Source organism: Zosterops lateralis, assembly GCF_965231275.1.
Source record: "Zosterops lateralis genome assembly, chromosome: 3".
NCBI lineage: Eukaryota > Metazoa > Chordata > Aves > Passeriformes > Zosteropidae > Zosterops > Zosterops lateralis.
In genome coordinates this window covers 92693486-92716217 of record NC_139764.1, presented here as the reverse complement: position 1 = coordinate 92716217, position 22732 = coordinate 92693486, and positions in this window count along the sequence as shown.

The window sequence follows — 22732 nt, the reverse complement described above, 5'->3', positions numbered from 1 at the left end:
ACCCAGACAATTCCCTATCCACTGCATAGTTCACCCTTCCTACCCATGTGTCTCAGAATTGGATGTCTTGTTAGGCATGTTCAGCCAGCTGTCAAACAACATCCCCAAGTCTTTTCCTTCACATAGTTTTCCAACCACTCTTCGCCCAGACTGTAGCCCTGCATGGGGTTGTTTTGACCTAAGTGCCAGACTCAGCATGCGGTCTTTGACCATCAGTCCAGTCTGTGAAGATCCCTCTTCAGAGCACTTCTACTCTCCACCAGGTCAAAACTCCCACCCAATTAAGTGTCACCTGAAAACTGACTGAGGGTCCACTCAATCCCCTCATCTAGGTCATTAATAAAGATATTAAACTGGTCCCAGTACTGAGCCCTGGGGAACATCACTTAGGACCTGCTACCAACTGGACGTAATTCCATCCACCACCACTCTCTGGGCCCAGCCACCCACTGAGATTTTGCCCAGGAAAGAGTGCAGCCATCCAAGCCATGAGCAGCCAGTTCCTCCAAGAGAGCGCTTTGAGGAATTATGTCAAAATCTTTACTAAAGTTCAGATAGACAACATCTATTGATCTCTCTACACAGATGGAGAGAACAAATTTCATCTGTAGTTTTTTCACATTGCTTTCACAGTATTTGCTGATCAGCAAGCTTAGGCACCTTAATACTAGATAACAGATTTGTTTCCCTGACTGGATATTGCCAGACCTTTAAGATTACTCAGACAAATATTTTGGTTTCAGGCTGCTTTTTTACATTTGAGGTAGCCTAGCAAAGTAAAAATTAACAAAAGGCTCTTTATAATAGTGCTTGCACTTTTTTCAAGATTCTCAGTAACAGAAAAACTTAGTGGAGCTATTTTGGGAATTGTAATAATAAAAAAAGTTGCCTGTTGTGATCCACTCTAAGCACAGAAGAGCAAAGGGAATTCTTTGTGAATAAAATGGATCGAACCCTGAAAAGTTTGAATATTTCCAAAACATCTGATTAAAACCAAATGAGGTTAGATGTTGATATCAAAAAAAAAATTGTTATATTTTATTTAATAGCAAAAGCAGCAAAGAGAAAAAGAAAAGAAAGAAAGGAATAGGAAAAAATAGGTGCATTGAGGGGGGACAGGGAGAGTGGCAGAGATTTGTTGCAGTGCGCATTCTGAGTTTCCTAAAGTTCTGTATGTTTTGCTATTAGTTTTTGTAACGGTTTATCCCTATATCCCCCATCCCCGATTCCCTGTAGCCTTTCCCTGATAATCCACGCCCTAAAGCCTGAGATTTCAGGGTGGCTCAGCCAGGCTTCAAGTTACCCACTCCCCTTTCTGTCCATAGATGGCCCTGCCATCTATGTTCTTATTCATTCCCCCCTACCTGCTAAACTGGTTCTGAGTGTCACCTTGCCCAGAGATGCCCCTATTTAATGGGCATCCTAAACTCCAGAGAGCTCACTCTGCAGGTGGGTCGGGGTTAAATAAAACCTTTGTGGTTCCCACATGTGAGTCTTCCTTCTTCCATGCCGTAACCACGTTTCTGTCTGAGGTTCAGACCCACAAATCTGCATGATATGGTGGTCAGGATAACTAGCTAGCCAGTGAAGGAGCTCAGAAGAAAACATAGAAATTAAGTAGAAATATATCACCCCTCCATGGGTTCCAACAACATCTCATTGCTTCCCTCTGTCTGGTCCTCTTGGTGGCGATGATCCCCCATTGCAAAGTATAAAATCCAATGGATTAATATCCAGGGGGGTAGGTTTGACACTGTCCCTTGCAACACTGTAGATGTGTTGCATCATGTTGCATCACATGCAGTGCTCAGGTGCAGGGGGGACCCCTCTGGGGAAGGCCTCTGATGGGCCATGACACCCCCTGTGCCACCCCTCACAGGGATGTCCCATAGATGTGGCTTTCCCAGGGTGGGGCCTCTGCAGCTGGGCTGGCCTGCACGGTGGGTGTTAACTGCCTCTGACCAGAGGCTTTTTTCATGTTTCACCACACCCCTGAAAAGCTCTCCTCCTCCCCCTTTGGTGTGAGCGTCAGTGCAAGCCTGGCAGCAGATAAACCTGGGGTGGTGGCCTCCATCCTGCAGGTGCTGGGCTGGGCCCTACTCTGAATGTTCTTCCAGATGCTCTGAACAATAATGTCACTTTCCTTATCTCAAGTTGCCTTAGGTGGTTTAAATCACAGTTCAGAATATCACTAAGGGGCCCATTCAGGGTGGGCTTTGCTGGTGCAGCTTTGTTATACACTTTTGCTATAATAGGCAAAAGTCCTTCTTTATGAAGACATAAACCATAAAATTTCAGTCTCTGACACTGACAAAAGTGATGTATTATTTAAACAAAGAAATCTGTCTAAAGGTTCAACTCAAACATCTAAGTTCATCAGGAGAAATTAATGTGTATTGCTGACTAATTTACCAAGAGTTGAAAGAACAATGAGGGCTGGATAGGTATCCCTGAGAAAAGAAATTATATACTACTTACCAAAAAGGCATATTGCCATATAGTTAATTTATTTATTTATTTATTTATTTATTTATTTAAATTTAAATTTATTTTCATCCTGGGATGTGTCTTTAAATTCTTGCACTGTTTTTCCTTTTTTGTCAGCTCTTATAAGCTTATGTGTTTCTATAATTTGCAGGCTGTATTTTTTGTACACCTTCTTCCATTATCTCTGAAGAAGACATCACTGTAAAGCAAAGAATAAATGTATGACTAGAAATTAATGTATTGCTTCTTTTTGAAACAGCCGGTTGCTTTCTGTCAAGATTAATTTTAAACTAGTAGAAAACATGAGGAAAATGCTAGGGGTGTCTAGTAAATCTACCTGGAGGGATTTCAGTGATGTGAAATATAGTATTCTCCACCTCAGAATTTCATCTAAGCTAGTTGGGATCAAGTGATTCATTGTATTCTCCTACGGGAAATTATGTAGAAACCCCAGTGAGGTAGAGATTAAAGCTGCCCGCTTCTGTCAAAGTGGTTGACGTGCCTAGTAGTACGACTTTAAGTATCTTTAAATCAAGAAATATCCAAATTAATTTACATGAAAGGAAATAAAATAAAAATACCTCTCCTTCTGGCTTAGATATAAATTGGCATGTATGAATTAATAGAGATATGAATGCTGAGAACCGAAGGAGTTACCACCAATTCTTAAGAGCAATATTAATTCCTGTGGATGAAAACTCTGACAGAACTGTGGCTATGAGGGATTTCTGTCACTAATCACTCAGGATGTATTAAAGGAATAGGAACAAGAAATTTTGTGTTCCTCTGGTAATTTTTTTCAGGGTTGGCTCTGCTTAAGGGCAAAGTGTAAGCATATGAACTAAAACTTTTCCTCCTGAGTGAATGTTCAAGGTAGTGCAATAAATACAAACTTTACTTACAGAAACGGATCTCTGACTTAATTTTAAATCTAATGTGATGCCATTATTTTGCTATATTTAGTCCATATTTGCAAGATTAATTGCCCTGTGTATAGAGTTTTTCTGGTATATGTGAAAAATCCAGCTACATAAAGCAGGTCAAACAAAATTGTCGTACACACATTTTAGCCAGAACTGCATACAATTTTTCAAAATATCAGGATAGATGAAAATAATGCACTTTATGCATTTAACAGTTAGGAACCTTTGATCAATTTTATGTCAAGAAGAAAGATTTTTGTCCCCATTTACCCATTAAGTTCTGCTGATCATGATTCAGACAGAAAATAAGCTATAAATACATGATCATAATTCTCTGTCTTCCTACTCCAAAATACTCTGCATTTTTTAATGCAGAGGTTTTGCAGAATTTATCAAATCCATCCTTGAGTTAAGACTTTGTAACATTTCCTTGTTGTTTTGAACAAAGAACCATTCCTACTTTTAAACTTTCCTTTGGATGATAGTGAGTTGGCATATTTGTAAATTTGTCTGCTTAGTCCTCAGGTCATCTACAGAATGCTCCACAGGCAACAATGAAAGGAAGACTTAGAAACTGAGTTTTACTGCTTTCTGTTCCCTCCAGTAAGTATCAATTAATTCAGCAGGTGTCTCCATTTCAGGTAGCATAGCTGTGATTGCTCCCTTGCAGAATACCCACTCAAGTTAGATATCCATTTTTCTTAAAGCAGAAGACTGTTGGGTCCTGCTATTGTGGAAAGCAGGTGTAGAAGACAGCATGGGAAATGATGGTCGTAGCTTTTGCTGTACAACACAATTGCATATCTATATGTAGGAGGAATCATTATAAAACCAGGTACAGTAGCAAAATATAGATTTTCATTGTCATTGTTTTGAGTAATGTGAGTGTTTCTTAAAGAAGTGTTTGTCTGCATGAAATAAAAACATCAGGATTTTGCAGAGTGCATTACTGAGTTCTGACACTAAATCCCATTATGGCTGAGCAGAATATACGAGCACAGATTGAAGACCATATCCTGGAGTATAATTCCTAAGTAAACAGCTCAAAAAGAAATAAGGTATATGAGAAAAACAAATGATTTTGTGAGACAGACAGGGAACAATGAAATTTAACTACTGATGAAAGGATCTGTCTTTTGTCTTATACAACATAATCAGAATTTTTCTGGAGATTAGAGATTATTTTTTTTCTGGAAGACAATATGTGTCTCGAAAAAATAGCTTCTTTGTTTAAAAATACATGATTTACAACACAGCAGCATCTCACAAATTTCATGATCTGATTTTGATGCATGTGTGAAATGAGACCTTGACTTAAAGTCAAGGTCAGTGCTGTCCTCAGTTTCATGTCTGATGCTCCCTTTGAAGTCAAACAATCAGCTCAGAGAAGAATTTCCCCTGTGATCCTTATATTAGTGATTTCTGTTTATTACTGTTTAGGTCACTGCTATAATAAAAAGAGAATAAAAACCATTGATAGAAGGCTATAATCCTTCCCTTCCCTTCCCTTCCCTTCCCTTCCCTTCCCTTCCCTTCCCTTCCCTTCCCTTCCCTTCCCTTCCCTTCCCTTCCCTTCCCTTCCCTTCCCTTCCCTTCCCTTCCCTTCCCTTCCCTTCCCTTCCCTTCCCTTCCCTTCCCTTCCCTTCCCTTCCCTTCCCTTCCCTTCCCTTCCCTTCCCTTCCCTTCCCTTCCCTTCCCTTCCCTTCCCTCAATATCATTCACTATTTTCAAAATCTTTCATTACGTAGTCATCCATGAAATGTAAAAATACAAGTCTCAAACTGTCATTATAAAGTGATGAAATTCCAAGTATCAGTGCCTGCTTTTAATGGTAGTCCAAGGGACACAGTGGACAATGCCTGTCCCAGCCTGCAAAACAACATCAAAAATACAGCAGATTTGTTTTAAGCAAGGATCTGGCCCTCATTGGATGTTAATACCTCAATACCTCTCCTTCATAAAAGGAGAAATGAAGCATAATTTTTTAACTTTAAAACTCATAGGAATCCACAGTTGAATGCTGAATAGAAAGTTTGCTCGTATTCAGTTTTCCAGCCAGAATCTTCCCAGTAATTTGCCGCCAATCAGAAAAATGAAGCTGAGAAGAAGGCTTTGCCAAGTGCTAAGTAGGTTTACAAGAGAAGCCATTAGGCAGAGCCCAAATGAAAATCTAAGTTGTGTTTAAGAGGTGCAATGCAACATGGAGATGAGCTCTTCAATTCAGCTGCAAGTGAGTAAGTACCATAAGACAGTCAGAGAGGGCCAGGACTGGGATACCAGGACAATGCTGTGCTGGACTGAATAGCTGGGGCTGCTGTTTAAAGTCCTCTTCATGTGCCACTTCTGCTTCCAGTTCCAAGGCAAGATAGTAAGAGATGACTTAAGGAGAGCTTGAACTATGAAACACATGGGACCCCATTTTCTGATGGACTTCAAACACAGTGAGAAGACAAAGATTTATTTTAATTTTTTATTTATTTTTCTATTCCTTCAAGTGTGAGATTTTTCAGAAGTCTTGGCAACTATTTTGAAAGGAACTGAGAGGATTAATGTGGCCTCTAAATCACACTTACTGTGAGATACAGGGGCCAGGTTTATACTTTTCCCCTTTGGAATGGAATCACAAAAGATTGTATAAACACAGCTGTTCTTCCAGACCAAAGAAATACAAAGAACCCCACAGCCAACTGTTTGTAAAAAAAAGTAAACTCCATTCCTTCATCTAGGTACAAAATGATTTTTTTATTCTGCTTTATGAACCTGTGAACTCTTTAGTCCATTATTATCATTGACTAGATATATTTGCCTTGATAATTCTTGAAATTTTTGTTAAAATCTCCCTTTTTAAAGAAAATAATTTGCAGTTACAAAAATGAATACAAAATCACACATTCTACACATTTTCTTAAAAGCAAATAATGCACTTTCAAATTTGGGAATTATTTTGAGAATTTTTCTGCTTTTATCTTTAAGTCACGGGATGGTGGAAACACATCTTCTTTATAAAATTTTGAGTTCCAAGAATAATAATTCAAATATATCTTCAAAACAAATGTTTAGGGCTTTTAATCTCAGCTTCCAATTTAAAACTCAAGGGAGTGTGGAATTAATATACATTTCTGTCCAACAATAAGAAACTCTATTGTACTGTTAAAACATCTGAAGGAGTATTTTAAGACATTTTCCATTCAGAAGGTGAGTTGTAAACCATTGACAGTTTTCTACTGAAGCAGTACTTGCTGTTTGGATGCCTGCAGTACTTAAATTTTAATACTGTGAATATACACACACATTACGGAGGTGGAGAAGAGAATGCAAACCAATGCTTTGGTGCAGTAGAATTTTCATATAATAAAAATGCCAAGGCATGCTTGTCTTAACTTTGCTTAACACTGTAGAAATTTGCTCATTTGCTCAGAATTATATGCGAGGAAGGAATCTGCTGAATTACAATTTTTAAATTTATTATTTATATGAATAAAAATCGGGCTCATACATAAAGCTAATATCTAATGTATAAATAATTTTGGTGTGCTTTTTGCCCAATGGAGTCTACGTATAACAAACCAAAAATGCTGTCCCTACAAATTCCCACTTTTTAAAAGGTAGATGACAAATACCTGCTTCTTCCCCTCAACCTTAACTGATAAGATATATGAAATGAAGACAGAAACTAAGCACAGTAATAGTGGAAGTGAAGTGTTAAGAGAAATAGAAAACTGCCAGACATTCAATTAAATGTATCTTGGGGAAAACCACCATCAATCATTCTTTTCAATGATCACGAAAGATTACTACAAACGGAAGTACCAGTACCAAAAGCATAGAGGAAGGTATTTAAAAAAAAGAAAAAAAAAAAAAGAAAAAAGAAAAAAAAAAATTTGAAAAAAAAAAAGAAAAGCTTTTTTTTTTTTTTTTGTGAGCTCAGAGACAATCTGGAAAATCTGTGGCAATCAGTACAAAATACTGCAATAACAATGCACAAGATAAAAAAACCTCACAGCTTTAAAATTGCAGATAATCTTTGCATCTAATTAAGTAAAAGTAAAGCTGGTATTATATGCATATTCTGTGTTACATATGTTTTTATTAAGGTCCATAGAAAAACAAATCAGAAATGCTTATCCTGAGAAATGGTGTAATTCTGTACTTTATTTTTTTTATTATTTAGTGTCTTTTTAGATGTTATGTTTGCTGATATTTTAAGATTCAGAATATTTACTGAACAGGAGAAATCCAAACCTCATTATTTTTTAAAAATACCATAAACTTTAAATAGATCACATAGTTTGGAAAGACATTCCTTCAAAATTTAAAGCTGGTAATATTTAGAGTGTTAATTTGATGAGATTATTATTATAAAATTTCTATTATAATTTATTTATAATAATAGTGATAGTGATAATATAGTAATAATAATATCATAGGAAATCAGTATAACAATTTGCCTACATTAATATGTGAGGTCACTCCTGAGAACTGATGAAAAAAGCTGCCTCACGTACTTAAAGTGTTTTCAGAGAAATGATTTTATACTCCAGGAAGTGACATTATTCTACTGCCATGAGAGCAGTGTCACAAGTCTTCACAAAGCCAGCTGTCACCGTGACAAATGCCATACTGACTTATCTTTGACAGGCTTCTGAAGTCTGGTAAAAACTGTTCCTCTGAGTTTTGAGATCACCTTGTTTTCCAGATGGAGAATGATACCATTTGACTTATGCATAGTATTCATCAACTGGGTGGCAGCTGGTACAGTTGCAGAATTGTGTTGTGTACCCAGCCTGATTTTGGTCTTAGACTTTCCTCCCATTCACCACAATTCTGCAGTTGTAGCACAGAATTTGGGCATACTGGTCATGATCCTAGTCTGACTTTTCTCAGGAGCAATCCATCTCATGTTATTGCATTTATTTCTGGGCATCCTTGATGTGTCGTGCAATGCTGGAGATGTCACTTAAAGAGGAAAGACAGCGTTATGTGGACATGTTGGGCATTGCATCACCACCCTTTCTGTACCTAGTTTTGGGATGAGAGGGAGTGACTGAATCCCTCTTTAGGACTTTTGGGGTTATGAAGATTGTATCTTCTACTGTAGTACATTGCTAGGAATTGCCAGCCTGTAAATTAATTTCTTCCATCACTGAAATTTTGTATTTATACATCATACAGCCTCAGAAGTCATCCTCTTTTCCATGCATTACCTGGAAAGTAATGATCAACTTTTGGAGAATGGCTGTTCTACTACTCAGAAATTAAGGCACTAATTTGCAGCAGTAAAATAATTTTTTTTAAAAAAATAGCAGTTCCGAATCATCATCATAAAATCCTACCAAAATATGTTAACTAAACAGTACGGCATCTATACTCTGGTTTAGATTGTTTTAGATAGGTGAAAACACAGAACCATAGTGCTGACATTTAAAACTCTTGAACATTTAAAGGCCTATTGATACATGCCTGGTTGCAACTCTGCTTAGAACAGTTGTTGGCCACACGTTTTAAGAGGTACCTTGTCCACTGCATCTTCTTGAGCTTATGTTTTGTGCCATTTAGTTACTTTTGTTACTACAGTTACTTTGTTAAACAGCGATAAAGTATAGCTAGTTCATCATCTCAGCATCTGTTTGGTAAAACTTAAAAAAAATAAAAAAAAGTCAAATTCATAGATAACTGCTTGATTTAATAAAGATCCCTTGTCTGGGCTGCATCCAGCATGCCAAATGCAACTGTTGTAAGTAATTTCTGTAGAGTGAGATTGAGAAAAAAGTTTGGAGGTAGAGGAGGAAGGCTCTTCCACACAGACAGGCTTGTCCCTTCCATGTACTGTGTGACTGCCTGCATTCCTGTCTTTGGTCATCACAAACAGCTTTTAAATTGCATAACAATAAATTAGTTACTGTGGTAGTAAAACTGGATGGAGGGCATTGGGAGACAGATTATTTTCAATAGCTGTAGGACTTGGTGTGCTGATTGTGGCAGCTGTGGTCCCAGCTGACAGTGTAGCTCCTGCCACCAGTCTGGCAAACTCAGTCTTATCAAGCATCAGAAGAAATTTCATGGAGGTCAATCCAAATTAGTCTTTTTTTTTTGCATAATCTGAGGCATTGGACATACCTAAATGTCACATAAGTGTTTAATTTAGAAATGGGAAATAGACATTGTGGAGTGAGTTATGAGGAATAAGCCTGATCAAAAGCTACCAGCTCTGAAAATAAATAGATATTGGAAAAAATACTTCCTTTTCCTTTCAACTCATTTTCCTTAAAAACACCTTATTTGTATCCAAGCAAATGTCATTTTTCTTACAGTCTACAAAGAAACAATTGGATTTTTTCCCAAAACTTAAGATTTCAAGAAAATTTGATTTTTAACCAACATATTTGGCTTAAGCACCATTAGTTTTTTGACAAAAAATGTAATGTCTTCAACTGTGGCTGTCTTCCTTTGTTACTGTAAAACCAGCATGTCATTAATAGCAATCGAAACCAAAAAAAATAGCTATATAAATTAGAAATAGAAATTTATTTTATTTTATTTGGATGCAGGATCTATTCTTTGTTCTTACTATTTTTCATCTTCAAGAAACAATTTCAAAATTACAGGTTTATCTCTGGCTCTAGTTTGACAAACACCTTTATGTTTAAAATTAAGGGCAGAAGTAGTTTATTATGGTTTTGTTTGAAGAATATGAATAAACATAGACTGCAGTCTTATGTAGGAGGTGACAGATCCTGAAAAACTACCATTTCTCAACCCACAATATTGCCTAGTTCTGTGAACTTCTCTACTCCAGTGAACCAGGAGATTATATGAGGCAGAGTGATGACAGAAATGCTTGTTGAAGCTTGATGCTGTCAACGTGCCTGCACCACAACTGTGGTAGGGCTATTTGCTCTCCAGGTCAAACCTTTAGTTATATATGTGCTGAGATAGATTTATTCTAGATTTATTCATTCTTCTTTGAAAAATAATATATAGCAAGCTGAAGAATTCAGCAAGTGATTAGAAAAAGTAGGGCATCTTATGCATTTGTTATTTAAAATGTAAAGTATAGGTTGAAACAGCGACAGTAGAAGTTAGGCACATAGCAAAGAAAAAGGTAAAAATACTTACAAGCAAAATGAAAATATAATGATTGGTGTACATGTTTGTGAATTTCAAAATGATGTTGCAGATATGAATCTCCTACGATTTCTGCAGATTATTAAAAAGCACACTAATTACTCTGTAACAGTCATATATGACTTATTTTTACCATTTCACAAGACACCAGATTGTGATTTCCACTATTTGAGTGACCTGGAGATAGATACATTTGAAAGAGGTACAGATGAAGGAAGAGGTTTCCTTAGCAACAGAAACTTTGTGTGAAAACTATTCAAATATTGTTGTCTTCCTCTTTCATGTTTGTGCCTTGCTCAGGGTTTTTGTTAGTGCACACCACACGATTAATCCTTTAAAGCACTATTCTCCAAACATTTGCAATGCCAATATGCAAAGTACTCTCCTGCCCTGAAAAAGTCAAATACTCCTCAGAAGTCCTTCCAATTAAGTTGAGTAATTCACACAAATAATATGTATTGTAAATTTCAACATCTTTCCAGAGACACTATTCTGTGAATTATTTAAGATCTGGGTTATAGAAATAGCCGTATTCACAAAACTCATCCCAGAGTTCAATTTAACTTCTTTAAAATTTCTAATTATGACAGATTTAATGCATATCTCAGGACTAAAAGTTTCCTTTTCCCTTACACAGAGAGTCTTAATATATGAGTGTAAACTGATGGTTTACTAGAGCAGTGAACAGTCAGTTAGACCATGAACCTCCATTAGCTGACTCAGAAAAGGTTGCAGTGTTTTCTCATTGACTCAGTCTTCATAAAAGCCCAGAGAATAACTCATCTAGGGAGGTGGCTTTACTACAACTGTCTTGATGGCAGTTGTCCACATGCTTGTGCTACCATTATAATACATATTTACACATAATTACGGCCTTAATGTTTTTCCCAGAACAAAAGCAGCATATTAGTTTGCACCTAAAAGAATTTCTCCATTGGCTTTCACTGCCAAGGGCTTATTCTATCACACCTGGTCTTTGTTCTTCTGGTCTGTACTTTAGACAATTATTATTTCTTCAGGAATTACAAGTCTTTGCAGCATGAGGGTGCTCTGGCAGTGCAGCATGTACCTCTTGCGCAAAGGATTGACTATTTTCATTCATGTAAAGGAGCTCAATGCAGAAAGCTTAGACTTCCTTTTTCAAAAGTGAAATTTATCCACTTGAATTGTCAATAGTTTATTTAGCTAACTGCATTTCAAAATGCCTAAACTAAAGATTACTCGATTCATTTCAGAGAAGAAATGGAATGAGAGAAAATGTATATTTAATGTATAGATTTGCATTGAAATAATGACTGGGTATTCCCGCTATCACTTCCTGAGACTTCCTGTATGGTTTTCAAATTACAGATTTACAAGAAGGGAGTTTTCTTCCTTGATAAATATAGTAGGTTGACCCTGGCTGGATTCCAGGCACCCACCAAAGCCTCTCTGTCACTCACCTCCACAGCTGCACAGGGAAGAGAACATTTAAGGAGGGGTTCATGAGCTGAGATGAGGACTGCGAGGGATCATCAAACACCATCACAGGCAAAACAGAATCAAATTAGAGATATTAAATGAAATTATTACTTGCAAAATAAGAGCAGGATAATTAGAAATAAAATAAGATCTGTAGTGGTGTGTTTTTCGGTTTCTTTTGATTAATGAATGTTATAAATGGTTTGTTCCATGTACCCCCCTCAGTTCATCCCCTATGGTTAACCCAAGTTTCAGTTATTTGTCAGTCATATGTTATGTAACCCCCCAGGTCCTGTCTGTCACATCGGGGCCTCTCTCTGCATCTGGAAAATTTCAGGGAGAGTGTTGAGTGATTGGTCAGGATCCAAGAAGTTCCCTCCTTCCCCCCAAGGATTGGTCCCTTGGGAAGTCCCTCATCATCAGAGCCACTCCCTGATTGCTCCTGATTGGTTCCTTCCCTCACCCTTCCCCTTTCTCCTCCCCTCATAAAAGCTGTTGTTACAGGGCGGTCTGTGCGCTGCTGAGGCAGACTGCCTGAGGTTGAGGTTGGTCCTTTTGGGGCACCAAAAAACTTGGCAGAGCCCTCAACAGAGTCCTCTTTCATTCCTTCGCCTTGATTATGCTTAGTGCTGAGCCAAGGACTCACAGGATCAGCAAGGTGTGTCCACACACTGAGCTGTACTTTATTTGTCACCGGTGCCAGGGCTGGCCAAGGCAGATGGATGAGACACCGACCGCAACAAAGATCTTAAAAAGAGTATCTGCCCACCTTCCCAGCTTTATCTCCTCCCACAGCAGTGCAAGGAGACAGCAATGGGAGTTAAAGTCAGTTCATCACCCATGGCTTCTGCCAGTGCTCAGGGGGAAGAGTTCTTCCCTGCTCCAGCATGGAGTCCCTCCCACAGGAGATAGTTCTCCATGAAATTCTCCAATATGAGTCCTTCCCACTGGTAACAGTCCCCCTCAAACTGTTGCAGTATGGATAACTCTTTACACAGAGTGCAATCTTTCAAGGACAGGCTGCTCCAGTGTGGGCTTCTCTCTCCACAGGCCCCTCACACCATCTCAAGACTCTTCCCACACGTTCTCCTGCTCTGGCAAGAGTCTCTTCCATAGGCTGCAGTGGATCTTTGCATCCCCAAGGATTTGTGGGTTGCAGGGGCACAGCTGCCTCAATGATAAGGGCAGTAGAACAGAGCAGTATAAGGACAGTAGAGGAGAACAACATTTTTTTTTTTATCAGGGTCAGTGGAACAGGACAGCACAGCAATGTAGAAATAGATAAAAGATGTAACTTAAGGCAAAGAAAAATCATGCAAAATTCAAGCAGGATTCCAGCTCAACTCTGCAAGACTGACAAAGTAGAAATTATGCAAAACAATGATATCGCACTTCCTCAAAAGCTGGAGTCAAAGAACAGCTGCCTAAAAAGGACACCATACATGAAGACAGACCCCAAAGAACCAAATAAGGACTTCTGATAAGGGGTGTGACTGTATCAAAGTCAAAGGAAATGGAGATAGCTAATGAATATGAAACCTGTGTGTACGATAAAAACTGTTTACTGGCTGCTCAGGGCGCTCAAATGAAGGAAGGATTCCCTGAGTGACCAGAGCACTGCAAAAAAGAATGCTGCTATCTAATTCAAAGCTCTGTTAGAAAGTTTCTAGCCTTCTGGTTTCAGTATCATCATCACAGGCTGCAGGGAAACCTCAGCTCTGGCATCTGGAGCACCTCCTCCCTCTCCTTCTGCTCTGACCTTGGTGTCTGCAGAGCTGTTCCTCTCATGTGTTCTCACCCCGCTTTCCTTTGGCCAAAATTACAACACAGGAATAACTTTTTTTTTCTTTGTCTTAACGATGTTATCACAGAGGCATTGACATTATTTCTAATTGGCCCAGCCTTGGCCAGCAGCATGTCTGACTTTGGAGCTGCCAGAGATTGGCTCTGCCAGACATGGAGGAAGCTTCTGGCAGCTTCTCACAGAAGTCACACCCGCAGCCCCCTGCTACCAAACCTACTACGGCAACATCAAAGTATTTTTCCAATGAACAGTATGGTCCTGTAATTTCCTTCAGCTTTAATAATTAATTTCAAAGTAATCAGGCTTACATATTTATTAGCATCAGTTTTCACTCAAGTGATTTCCTGAAGAGCAGAATGTCTTGCTTTAACCCATTATCATTTAATAACTGCAATTGTCAAATTTTAGGAATTTCATCTTTCAGTGCTTTTCTTAAAAATTCCTTAGTGGGGACACTTTTAAAGTATTTCTTAATTAGATTAGTACTTTAAAAGTAAAGAGAGTGTTGTGTGTGTGTCAGAAAATAAATCTACTATATTATTCCCCCCCAAATTAAAAAAAATTACTTGACAAAACTTTCAGATAAGCAAAGGTGATGTTATCTGAGTGGAGCAATTGAGACTAAACTTAGACAACAGTTTATGGCACAAAAAGAATGATATTAAAATGATTGTGTTTTCTTCTACTCACTATAAATATAGCATTCAAGCAAATATAATATCAAAATTTCAAGGTTATGATGTTTTCCTTGAAATCAATTTTTTACTCTTCTTTAATATTAAAGTAATGTCCTGTTTTGAAATTCTGTAGTAGGTCAAAAAGCTAAATTTAACATCTTGAAAAGAGTTATTTAATCTCATCAAGGTGAAATAATTTTAAACATATAATTTATATAATGGCTGTGCTTCTGTAAAAGCTATTGAGCTAAAAAATCAAAGGGTAACTGAGTGAATCCATATCTCCCCAGTGAGGTAATAAATGCACTTTAACACCGACATTTCTTTGGGTAGTACACTCAAGAGCTATTCAGTGAGCTTAAAATGCTGACATCAGTTAATCCATTAGTTACATCACAAATTTGGGCATCTGTTACATTTTTTGCTTGATCGCTTTGTTTAAGGCTCATAGATCTATGTACAATGTCAGCTCTCCTGTGTATGTTGTTACTTTATCTACATGGTCTTTTCACACTTCATTGGTTAATCCCTTTTGGTTATTATCTGGAAGTACTATTAGCAACAGTGGTTTCCAAAATTCTTATTAATTCGTTTTCACACAAAAATTGAGATTTTTTTTCTGGACCATAAACATAATAACTAAATTTAATAAGAAAAATGAAATTAGAACTGGCTATCTTGCTTAGTGATAGATGCAGCAATTTGGTCATGAGGCAATAGCTGCTGATCATTTTTTTGAGAAGATGTCTCAGATGTGACATGAAATATTTCAAAGTATGGCAATAAAAAGTCATCTCCAGTAAACAGCATTGTCACCTCATATGGAACAGAGCTCTGCTGGAGTTATTATTGAGGAAAAAGATGGAAATACAAAATGTCTTTTGTTTTCCTATCTTTCTAAAGTAAATTCTTGAGGCTAGGGATAACCATTTTTTGATTTTTTTTCAATTAATATTAAAATTCTTTGTACAATTGGAAAGATATCAACAGGAGATAGTGACATAAATATTCTTCCTTCCAAACTGACAGCAGTACAGTAATTCATACTGTCATACATACATACAGTCATACAGACAGTCATACATACATGCACACATGATCCAGGGTAATGGGAAAATTAATACCAAATCCTTTAGAGTGTAGGTTATAAAGCGACATCTGATAAAAAGCAAAGGCTTAAGCTCAAGACAGCCATTCAGACTGTGTTATCCAGGGGTGCCAAGACTCGAGATGCTTGGCTTCATTCTGGACAACGAAGTCAACCCTTATACCTATGGACACCTACAGAAACTTGTATTTAAACTTAGAAGTTTGCACTTCTAATCTCAAGAATTTGCCTTTCTGTTTGAGCTGGAGCTTACAAGTTTGAGCAGTTCAGAAGCAGTCAAGAAGATATTTAAATTCCATTTAAATCCGGAAGGAATTCCTGTACATTGCAATGTTAATGCTTTTCTATTTCCACTTTTAAGTATTTGCCAAGGTATTGAAAAAAATGTTTTAAATTCCGCTAAACTTTAGGGAGTATAATTTTTTCATAGCTAGTTCATGTCAGGCAAAGATCTTAAACTTAAGCTAGACCTTAGAAAAGAACAGTGAATAATACAGTCACAAAGCTAGATAAAATTCAGTATTATGGTGCATAATTTTGTAGGTCAGTAGAATGAACAGATGACTAGAAAACCAGCAGACTAGATTCTTGGGGCTGCTTTTGCAGTTGCTGTGGTTTAACCCCAACCAGCAAACAAGCTCCTCACAGCTGCTTGCTCACTCCCACCAGGATCAGGGAGAGAATTGGAAGGGTAAAGGTTGTAGAACTTGTGGGTTGAGATAAAGACAGTTTAATAGGGAAAGCACACAAAAAAATGAAAGAGGAACTAATTCATTGCTTCCCAAGGGTGGGCAGTTGTTCAGCACTCTCTAGGAGAGCAGAGCCCCATCACATGCATTGGTTAGTTGGGAAGACAAGTATCATCACTCCAAATGTTCCCTCATCTCTCTTCTTCCCTCCACTTTATATACTAAGCATGATGCTCTGGAATATCCCTCTGGTCAATCTGGATCACTTTCCTTGGCTGTGTCTCCTCCAAACCTCACATGCACCCCCAGCCTCCTCATCAGTGTGGCAGCACAGAAAGCGGAAAAGGCCTTGGGTATGTGTAACTCCTGCTCAGCAATAACAAAACCATCTCTGTATTATCAACCCTGTGTGCAACACAAATCCAGAACACAGCCCTATACTTGACACTGTGATGATAGTTATCTCAGGCAAATCTAGCACAAGTTTTAGTCAAATTTATTTGTCAAATGAATAAAATCTGGTATCTCAGTGAGGCTTTTTAGATACTCAAATATATTTAAATGCTAATGGTGCTTCTAAAGGTTCTCGTACTATCAATTATCTGCTTTTTCATGATGCATTTTAGTTTCATCATATGACTCTCCTTTTGATCCACTGACAGCATCTACCACATAAGAGTAATTGCCAGTATAGTAAAAGCATAAAGCATTCTGAATATATAAACATGAAGAAAATGTCTTTTTTTTTTTTTTTTTTTAAATGAATCTTTGAGTTTAGGAATAATAGAAGAATTCTAATGCTTATCAATGTTTGAGAATTTAGCATAAAATTTTGCTTTGATAGTGAATTTCTTTGAGGAAGATGATAGACTTTGTACATAAGTTATAACTATCCAGAGAATAATTAATTTTACTTTATAATAAATGATTTTTAAACTTAATCTCTAAGACTTGACTTCAAATAACAAGTGCTTAAATATTTTTGATGTTTTTAAATATTACCTGTTTCCAGGTAAGATTTTATTTCCAGATAAGAAACAAGCAGAAGTTACGTCAAATGGTAGTGCCATATTGATCCATTTGATAGAAATAACTTTATCTGTCATTTATCCTCCTAATATTTCATATTAGACTATACACCTGAAGCAGTGACCTGAGCTCAGTGCTCTGAACTGAAATCCAGAAGTCAAAATTCTTTTTCTTACTTTACCACATAAAGCATTTGTGGAAAAAATAAAATATGTTTAGAAGTTCAAGGATTTCTAAATGAATATCAATGAAAAGATGCATATTTAATCAACAAAAGACAGATACTATAATAAGAAAACCTGAATTTGACTAAAGAGTGAATATTTTTTCTGATGTCCAGTGTCTGAAGGCTTTAAGTATGAAAATTGAGGTCCTTCTTATTAAATGTGTGAGGTAGATATAGTTTCTATTCCCTTTTATGAATGTTATCAGTAACAAAATTACAGAATAATCAGAGCTGAACTAGTGTCTGTGCATCTTTAGGAAGAGTGTGAAGACTGAATGAAAACCCTCTGTTAGAGGAGTACATTTTCAATGACTAGTGTTGAGTACATTATATGGAAGCAGGCAAATGTGTTAAGACCTTCCATGACAAAACAAAATGAGAACAGAATAACTCTTGCAATTTCACAGTATAGCTACAAGTAAAATGAGTTCTATCTTCAAAGCCCCTAAGCACCTTAGCCCCTAAGTACCATGTAGTTATCATGCCACTTACACCAGGACTTGGTATCTGACATATACCAAGTGATTGTCAAAAGGACCCCAGCAGTCATTAGGTGTTAGCTTGTAATTTTCTGCATAGATTATTATGGCATTTTAACAGATTCATTATCTGAACTTGATTAAAATTCAGGAAATGTTAGTCCATTGTCTGTGTTCAGACCACAGAACAATACCTCTATTTTGACATACCTTTAATAAACCAGACATTTCATTTATCTTTGTAAAATGGAGTGAGATTACTGGTTTATTTATCCTTCATGCACATCTGAGATGTAATTGGCAGACTTGTTATAGACGTATCATTAAGCTATTTCATCTCTACATGTCATTCCACAATAATTCAAACAATAGCAATTTTGAACTCTCTGCTGGCTACAAAATAATGGGAGTGCCTTAGAGTCTACAAAATATATTGATAGTATTACTCCATTCTCATTTTACATTTTAATTTAAACCATTATCAAATAATGATTCTAGGCCAGAAATAATAGTTAATAAAGTTCTGGAGATCATATCTGCTCCTGTTGTTCTAAGTTCTGACTATTCCAGCTAAGGGGTAAGAGCCCTCTATTGCAGTTTTTGTACCAGAAGATAGAGTGCTTATTAGAGGATTCAATAGATACCTGTAGTGGATATACAGTGCTCTTGAAAAATGCTGGTTGGTTTACCTGAAAATGGAAATTCTCTACTGCATGATATGGATAATATTTAACATTGGTTTCATCATCTGAGGTTTTCCAGGTGTGCGTCAGCTCCTGCCAGAATGTTTCCCATGGGATTATGAATTATAAATCCAATAAGCAGGATGAGGGGATGAACACTCATTTTGCCCTGCATTGAGCAGTGCAGTGGGTGAGGTAACCTCAGGGGTCCTCTCCAACAAAAAGTGATTCTCCAATTTAATGAGTCTGTGCTTTTCCCAGGTTGTGGCTGGATATGACTCAGACATTGCTCTCAGCACCCTGCAATGGAGCATTCCTATTTTATGTAGAGAAAAATGAAGGTAGAGAGCTTGTTGTTATATCATCAGCCATCAGATATATCTGTTCCATATAATCCCTGAGAAAAATATACGCTATAAGAAAAAATCCTCTATATGATGGGGGTTTCTCACCATTACTATATAAACAATATTATTCCTAAGTATAGGAGACTTAAAGATCACAATTGCCTTAAACACTGTCAAGGACACTGAAGGAGAAGAGAGGAACTTGCAGGAGGAAGGCACTAATTCCAGGCCTAGCAGAGCTGAGGTCTGGTTAGTGCACCTTACTTAGTAAACTCAGACCAAAATTCTCTCTGTGGCAAACTGTGAGAAAGGAAGTAACTGCTTATACACATGCCATCTCAATTTATGGGAGCTCCATCTATGCCCTGTGGATACCCAGAACCTGGCCTATATAAAGATGTTGTCTGAGAAGTACCGCTCTGGGACCCCTACCACTGAGAGGACATGGGTGAAGAAGGACGAGGGAGATGCCACAGGATCCACAGAGGATCAGACTATCTTCTGCTTGTTCTCTCTCTGTCTCTTCCTCCACATCCCATCCCTTCTTTCCCATTTCTTTCTCACAGTTACAGTTAAATAAAATCTGTACTATTGATTTTGGCAATTGCACCTTAATTTGGGCAGTAGCATCTCTTAATAACACTACGTTATTTCTAATATCACAGAATTGTAGAATGGCCTGGGCTGAAAAGGGACCTTAAAGACCTTACCTACCTCTAATCCTCATACCATAGGCAGGGACATCTTTCCCTAGACTGAATTGCTCAGAAGTCCACCCAGCCTGGCCCTAAACACTTCCTGGCATGGGGTATTCACAGCTTCTCTCAGAAACCTATTCCAGTGCCTCACCACCCTCATAGTAAATAATTTCTTCCTAATATCTAACCTAAAACTACTCTCTTTCAATTTGAAACCATTTCCCCTTGTCCTTTCACTAGGTGAGCTGGTAAAAATTCCCTCTCTATATTTCTTGTAAGCTTCTTTCAGATACTGGAAGGCCACAATTAGGTCACATCCAAATTACCTTATCCTAAACTGTTAAGGAAAGTGACACTTTGATCATGTGTATTTTTGTGCATGAAAATGAATGAGTGGTTATCAGCCAGAATTCCCAGTAGTGAGATGTCCTGTTTATTCAGTTTTTAAGAAGCATATAAGTAAATATATAGGTAACCTTCAGGCTCAGCAAACAGAAAGGCATGCATATCACTGTCCACCCACCAAGCTCCCACCACTCCAGTGTTGGCTTTGCTTGCGTACCTATCCTTGTATTAATTTAGGCTCAGCCTAGGGATGTGATTACTTTTGGATTTCTCTATGTAATAGTCTACTCAGCTGAAACAGCATTTCTGTTCTGATGCATTTGTCCCATGGTGCAGCAAAGCAAACAAGTGTAAGAACTCCTTTCTCTGCATAATATATTTTTTCTATGCTATGTGTTCAGAAGACAAAGTTAATGTCAACCTTAGGTTAATGTAATAAAAATGATGATTTGATTTCAGTTGGTGGGAACTCTAAAAGGGGGTGTTTAATTTGTTTGCTATTTTAATTGCCTTAATGGAGTTACCTGCAGGCTGTAGATGTCTTCTTCTCAAGCATTTTTACATTGGTTTGACAATGTAAGATTGATATAGCAGTGACAACAACAAAACTGCATAACATGTAAAATAAAAACTCTTGGTGTTTATCATAGCAAGCATGCCCCTATGTTCATATATGAGTCATATGATTTTCCATTGACACTGAACTTATAAATTAATCAAATTTTACTGTATGCTTACATTGTTCAACACTCAGATGTAATAAAGGAAGGGTACCACATGGAGTAAATTTATTATAGGAAAAAAAAGAATAAATAAATGAGGGAGAAATTCAGCTAATTAGATAAGTGTTTAGATAGGAACTGGTAGATATAAGACAACTGAAAATTTCATCTATAGAACTGAAATTCAAGGTGCTATTTCTAATGCAACGATTGAAGAACTTTACCTTTGTCAATGCTGAATTAAACTTAAAAATGAGAAATGCTTTTCATATCCTAATGACTATAGTTACAAGCAGGGAAAGGAATTGAAAAGAGCTCTTATATTTCTTGATTCTGATACAGGATAAAGTACAGATTTTGATGCATTGTGTTATAATTCTTTCATTTTGCCAGAAAAGATGTCCAATTTCTGTGGGTAGCAACACAACAAGGAAGAAATGAGTAAGCATCATCTAAGCATTTTATTTTCCACATCAACTAAAATTAGAATTCAGAATCTGACCTGAAAAGTGTTAGTGAGGAAAATCAGAGTATCTCCATATTTTCCAGGTTTATACATGCATACCAAAAATCAAATTCCAATCACAAACGGACATCTTCATAGTAATTTTTTATTATTTCTTCCTCTTATTTTCTGAATTTTAGATCTTGTTTCGTACAGATTTTTGAATGTTTATTCCTTGAAATGTCTTGCTAAGACATGTATAGATGTCTTATTTCTATAATACTATTTTTTAAAATAATACTTATTAAAAGTTAGGTGTTTCTTTACCCTCTGGAGGGGGCAATCACAATGATTAGGTGGAAAAAACCTCCAAACAAATAGAGTTAATTAAAATACTCCTATTTACAAATCTCTGTAATTTTCACAGTAACATCTGGCTCCATCAAAAATTTAAACTCCTGTCTCAATTTTAACATCATAAATTTAGATAGTACCCTATTATCATTGTCATTGTTATGGAAGTATTCCATTAGCATGATTTGGAATCACATAGATGCTAAATAAAACAATTGGTTATTTTTTAATAAATTGTATATCACTCACTATCTTGCAAAAAGGAGTGAAGATCATTTTCAGATACTTGTTTAATATCACAAAACATCTAGACAACTGGCAGCCAGAAGTACAATAGAAAAAACAGAATGAAAATTCTGCTAGTTTAGAAACTCCCCAGTGATGGTATATAAAAATAGTCTGGTTATTTGGCCTTCTCTGTCCCTATTTGGTAAGAAGTTGTGCAACAACTGACCTTTCAGACTGACCTTATTTTCAGATGGTGCTGCTTTGGCCACATAACGCTTAAAGAGGATAGAAACAAGTTACAAAAATACTCTGGAATAAAACTGTAGATTGACTCTGCTGTAAAAACACAGTCATTCTGCAGTTCTTGTGTCAGGAAAATTATTTCCTCCTAAGAATTTCAAGAGAGTATTAAATTACAGTGCATTTAGCCACTGAATATGAGAAGCTTTACACTATGATCTCCATTGGCTAAAAAAAAGGGAGCTGAGGATGTTTTTTTGTGTGTATTAAGAGTAAGAAGATTAATTAATGCAAACTTCCTGCAGAAAAGTGATGTTCTGCCTAATGTACAAAGCTACTTTTCATAACAAGATATTCTTTCCATTTGTAGTTACTTTAAAAAAATATTTTCCTTCAGACAAGACATTCTTCCTTAGAAAAAGTAGAATTAATAAAATATAAAAGTACAAAGATATATATATTTACAATTTGCCGAAATTCAAAATGATGGTGTCATACCAATGTAGATAGATGGGCTATTAATAAAATAATAATAAATTAATGAGTATGGGCTCTTTTAATTGTTGACAGAAATAGAGGAAAACACAAATACTTCCACAAATATAAGTACCCTAAGAGGGCAGTTCTTATCTCTCTTTGCCACATACTTCAGAGTGACATGA